At 45.6% G+C, this 5563-nt stretch overlaps 1 long non-coding RNA gene across 1 annotated transcript; it reads right to left on the bottom strand.

Annotated features, from left to right (window-relative positions):
- Nucleotides 1–643: 643 nt before the first annotated feature.
- On the bottom strand, nt 644–5278 carry LOC125416315 (uncharacterized). Its single transcript, XR_015000800.2, has 4 exons — nt 5147–5278; nt 4881–4987; nt 4528–4655; nt 644–3864 (listed from the first exon to the last, which is right to left on the bottom strand). It is a non-coding gene; the product is annotated as an uncharacterized LOC125416315 (long non-coding RNA).
- Nucleotides 5279–5563: the final 285 nt, after the last annotated feature.

The raw sequence follows: 5563 nt of genomic DNA, 5'->3' as shown, positions 1-5563 counted from the left end.
TGAGTCAAGTTGACATAAAACAAGCCCAACACACTGGGTGTCTCCCCAGGAAACAGGAAGAAAGGGCAGGAGACAGGCGAGAACATCCACCGCCAGCTCAGAGCGGACCAGCGCCCGCCCGATGGACATCCCATGATAGGACTTCACACTGACCTTGGTGACGTCCTAGAGAAAATGGGTCATCCTCGCATTTGAACCCGATGATGCAAAGCACAATGTCACTTTGAAAGAGTAAGAGATCATTTCCTCCGAGCCAAGAATCAGTGACCACAGCCCAGGGATGCAGACTCAGGTTGTCCTGATGGGATGTCCTGCCATGGAAGTGCTTACATAGGCTTCTTTTAAAATGGTTTATTTACGTATGTGTGTATATGTTTACCTTGTGTGAGCTTATGTGCACCACGTGCATGCAGGAGTCCATGGGAACCAGAAGAGGTCTTCAGATCCCTTGGAACCAGAGTTACAGGTGCTTATGAGCCACTGTGTGGGTGCTGGGAACAGAACCCAGATCCTCTTAGGCTATGGGCCATCTCTCCACCCTCTAATAAACATAGTGGTGAAAGACCCCCGATTAGGGGAGACTCTCACTCGAGCCTCGGGATGACGCGAACCCCCCCAGTAACTCATGAGAGACCGTCCTTGCTGCAATCACACGAGGTTTAATGACCAGACGACAAGACGACAAGATGGGACCAGTGCACTGGGGCAGAGACTCATAACCCACGCAGGGGAAGAGTTCGACCTCGAGTGACCGGGAGAAGTAGTTTTTATAGGAAGAAACCACGCAGCCCAGTAATCCGAAAGGGGGGCAGAGAGGGTGTCACAGAAAATTCCGAAAATTCCAGTGATGATTACAAGGGGGTAACTCCTTGCCTCTCAAGATCATTCTCAAGGTCGTAATCAGCTAGTTCCTATACCAATGATAATTACTAGGGGGTGATAATTACTAGGGGGAATCTCCCTATTTCTCAAGATTACTCTCAAGATTACAATCTACCTTTATCTTCAGCTAGCTCCTGAAACCCTGAAATTGGCTAATCCTAGATTTTTGATTCTTCTCTTCCTGCTAGATTTTTGGCTCTGTTTTCCTGCTAGGGGGATCTGGATTTATCCAGGTCTTTCAGTGGCTTAAGCAGAGCAGGAAAAGATTCTGCTATCCGTTTCAGATGTTATCTGATGACATTTCTCAGGCTTTGAATTGATAGAAGCTAGTGGTCTCCTAAAAATTTTAAAGGTTTACTGTTACACACACAGATAGACAATGAATGACTAATATGTGATGTGGGATTCCCCTCTGCATGCTGTGAATACTATTGGTAAATAAAGAAACTGTCTTGGTCCTGTGCAGAGCAGAATAGAGGTAGGCAGGGAAAACTAAATTGAATGTTGGGAGAAAGAAGGCAGAGTCAAAGAGATGCCATGTAGCCGCCAGAAGGGAAAGGCACCAGCTACCAGGTGGAACCTTGCCCATAGGCCACAAGCCTCGTGATAAAATATAAAATAATAGAAATGGGTTAATTTAATATGTACGAGGAATATGCTCTAGTGATGGGCCAAGCAGTGATTTAATTAATACAATTTCTGTGTGGTTATTTCAGGAGTCTGGGTAGCTAAGAAATGAACACACAGCCTTCTACAACAAATATGGAGACTGAAGATAACACAAGATAATTTTGACTATGGATCAACAAATTTAAAGTTCTCATCAGGAAGTTCTAATTGGTCAGTTGCCCTTGTAGACACTTTAACCTAGGTGTGGCCTTTTCCTGTTCTTGTAGATACTGTCAAATCCAAGTTCTGGCCATTAGTCAAAAGCCAGCACTCCTCAGGACCTGGTGAACCAGGTTCCCCTCTACCACTGGCAGAAGGGAAAATGGCTTCTGGTCTCCAGGCTCCCTCAGTATCACAAGAACCTAGCTCTTCTGCCTCTACTTCCACCCCACCCCATCTTCTCATTGCCCTATAACCCGGCTATCTCAGCTATACTCGTCTCTCTTTGCCCCTCTCTCGGGTCTCTTCCTCTCTCTCTCTCCCTTTCTCTCTGTTCTCCTTTCCCGGTCCAGCCTACGCTGAGTCTACTACATTCTCTCTCTTCTCTGGACTCTGCCTGATGCCTCTGCCTGCATGATCCCTTGTATCTACACTAAAAAACCTTTCACTTAACCATAACATAACGAGTGATGTCATCAACTTATGCACCCCTCTGTTGGGGACTGTGGACCCCCAGACCCTAAATTTCCTATGACTTGCCTGCCAGAGGAAACAACTTGTTATGCTTGCAGCTGCTCTGAGCATGAGACAGGGGAGTGGTTTCTGGTGGCTTGCAGCTGAGAGCTGGGACATGGCATTTAGTCAAGGAAATCTATATAAGCTGCCTGAAACACAATAAACTTGATTCAAGTTGGCATTCTTGTTTCAAGGATGACCCATATCTCTGTCTCTCTGTCTCTGTCTCTCTCTCTCTCTGTGTGTGTGTGTGTGTTTCAACCAGCCCTTGCCTGGCTCGCAGACTGTCCTGTAGTGCAGGTGCTACACCTTTCCCTGTCTTGGATGATGTTCTACCGTTTATTATGAATACTGGCATCAGAACAATTTAAAAAAAAACACACAGCCACAATACATGAAGTGGGGATTTTTTTGTTGTTGTTGTTTGTTTTTGGTTTTTCAAGACAGGGTTTCTCTATAGCTTTAGGGCCTGTCCTGGAACTAGCTCTTGTAGACCAGGCTGGCCTCAAATTCACAGAGATCCACCTGCCTCTGCCTCCCGAGTGCTGGGATTAAAATTGTGCACCACCACCACCTTGTCAATATATGAAGTTCTGACATCAAATATAATGAAAAAAATCTTGATTTTTCAGAGCAGGGGATTTGGGGATTAAGGATAGGGTTTTAGGCTGCCGATCTCATTATTTGTTCTAACACTGGTGCAGCTCTCTTTTCTAGCCCTTCCTGTCCTCAGGCTGACCCAGCGTATCAAGGTGGTTAGTCCAGCTAATATGGACACTAATTGTCAGCACTGAGGCTAGAACCCAGGGCCTCAAATTTTCCTTCCTTCCCTGAGGACAGGGGATCTAAACTGTTGGGCACACCCTGTGTGTGCAGAGCATGAGCCCCAGCTGAGCAGTGAAGCCTCCTGAGATAGCGGCTGCTGTTTTCCACACTCAGCACTAGGGGAGGATGGCCTATGTCTACGTCACCTTTTGGAACAGGAGACCTTATGATGGTCTTGACAGGAGTGTATCCACTTTATGATGGCCTTGACATTGTGTTTTGGATATAGAGAACTTACTTTGATTTCACAGACTGGTAAATGGGACTTTGGGCTTTATAGCTGGTGCCAGAACAAAATAAGACTTTTGGCATGGACTTTGGAACAATTTAAGATTTGGGGATGGAGTATTTTAGACCGTGAGGAGGCAAGGGTGGGATGCTAGGCTTTAAATGTAGTTTGTCTTTCCCCAAACCAGTCTTTGCCATTTGCTTGTGACAGTGCTGAAGGTGGTGGTGACGCCGTGGGGAAGGTTAGCTCACTAAGAGCGGTGGTGCTTCCTGTGGACTGCAGACTCGTTGAGCAGACTATGGGCTGTCACAGAGCCATCCCAGCTGCCCACCGAAGCTGCAGCGACCGCACTAGAAACCTGCACCATTATCTTGGCATTCTCGGCCTGTAATTCTCCCCATCTTAGGCATGACGTCATAGAAAGAATAACAACAGGAAGACTTTTCCACGGGGCTCCCGCAGCATCGAAGTCTCTGGGCGGGCAGGTTCACTGCTCTCTAGGGTCCTCAGGATGTCAGCTCCACGCCACACATGCCCTCTCATTGTCCCCATCACTGCTGCCTAACGTTCACTATAAGGTACATCTAGGACAGAAAAACTATGAAGCTCAGGTGAATAGAATTGCTAACACTTAGGAACAATGACAGGCACATTCTCCAGGGTCAGTGGATTTCATAACTTGGACTTGATGACACCCTCTCACCGTCTTCTCCATTTAGACAAGGACAGATGAAGTCATTGCTCCACTATCAAAGCCACACTACTTCCTGGAAGAACTAAATTCACCCCAGATCCTGCAGGGAGAGCTAGTCATTGACACATCTGGAGATGTGTGTCCCTCTGTCTCTTTTCTTTGTATTTTAAATGTAGAGATATATTTCATAGATCATTGTGCTGACCTCTGTGTACCATTTGGTAGCCTTTCTTCCACTTTGCCATCTTTCTATATCATAAATCATGCAGGCTTGAAAGGCTTTACTTCAAAACAAAGATCCTGAAGCAGTTAAGAGCACTGGCTGCTCTTCTAGAAGACTGGGGTTCAGTTCCCAACACCCACACAGCAGTTCACAACTATTGGTAATGCCCAAGGGATCTGACATCCCCTTCTGGCCTCTATGGGCACTGCATGAATGAAGTGCACTTACAAAAAAAATGAAGTCCATACATTTTCCATTCTGTCCTCCCAGTCAGACAATCTTTTTACTGTGAAAGCTACACCTGAAAAAAAATCCTATGTATTTTCTTACCTGTAAATAAAATAAGATGCAGGAAATATGTCCATATTGGCTATCTTCAGAAGGAACCAGATGAACAGAGACATCGAGGAGAAGGGCAGCTCTCTCCACTCTTGCTTGTAAATATCTGAATGTATCACCTATTTCAAAAGTTTACAAAAGAAAGCTGATGTATTCCAAATGCAAAACTAGTCAAGGCAGAAGAGAGCATATGAGCTTCACTTACATCCCATATCCAGATAAACCATGGCCAATATATTTTAAAGATTTTTCTTTAGCTTTTTTGAGACAGGATTTCTACATAGTCTCAGCTGTCGTGAAGCTCACCAGTACACCAGGCTGGCCTTGAACTCACAGAGACTCACCTGCCTCTACTGGGATTAAAGGTGTGCCCCATCACTGCCTAGTGAGGCTGTACTTCTCAACCATCTGTGTGCAGGACTTAAAACAGACAGGCCGCTGTGTTCCAGATCTGGAAGAGATAATATTGGAATGAATTGAGTGCTCTTGTGTAATGTTTAGACTTAATGTCACTTATCTCCATAGGCACAAACACTTCCTACCTGTCCCCAGCCCCTTCAGTCTTCAGGCTGACTACCACCATAAAACCACTAAAAGCAGAGGACCTTACCAGGAAGAACCAGCCCAAGCATCCAAGACTTGAGCTCGTGTGTGCCTACCACATGGTGTGTGCCTACCAGATGCTGTTGGACCTCCACTCATCTGTAGGATGGAGAGAGAGTAAAGCTTTTTTTTTTTTTTTTTTTTTTTTTTTTTTTTTTTTTTTTTTTTTTTTTTTTGGAAGGTGCAAACGTGGCTGTGATGGTGAGAGTGTAAAACACCAGGTGCACATTAGGTTTTAGTGTGAAATTCTGACCTCTGAACAGGAGTCTCAGGGACAAGGGCACATGGCCAAGCCAGCTGGGCCAGCCAAGTTCTATTTGCGGCCCCTGGAACTCACACCTGGGTGCGTTCTCCAGCATCAGCACTTCTATTTTTATAACGGAAGGTTGCGGAGTTCAAAGCACTAAGGGTGGGCAAAGGTGAA

Source organism: Myodes glareolus, chromosome 3 (genome assembly GCF_982192425.1).
Source record: "Myodes glareolus chromosome 3, mMyoGla1.1, whole genome shotgun sequence".
In the NCBI taxonomy this organism is placed as follows: domain Eukaryota; kingdom Metazoa; phylum Chordata; class Mammalia; order Rodentia; family Cricetidae; genus Myodes; species Myodes glareolus.
This window is presented reverse-complemented; position numbering and strand designations above follow the sequence as displayed.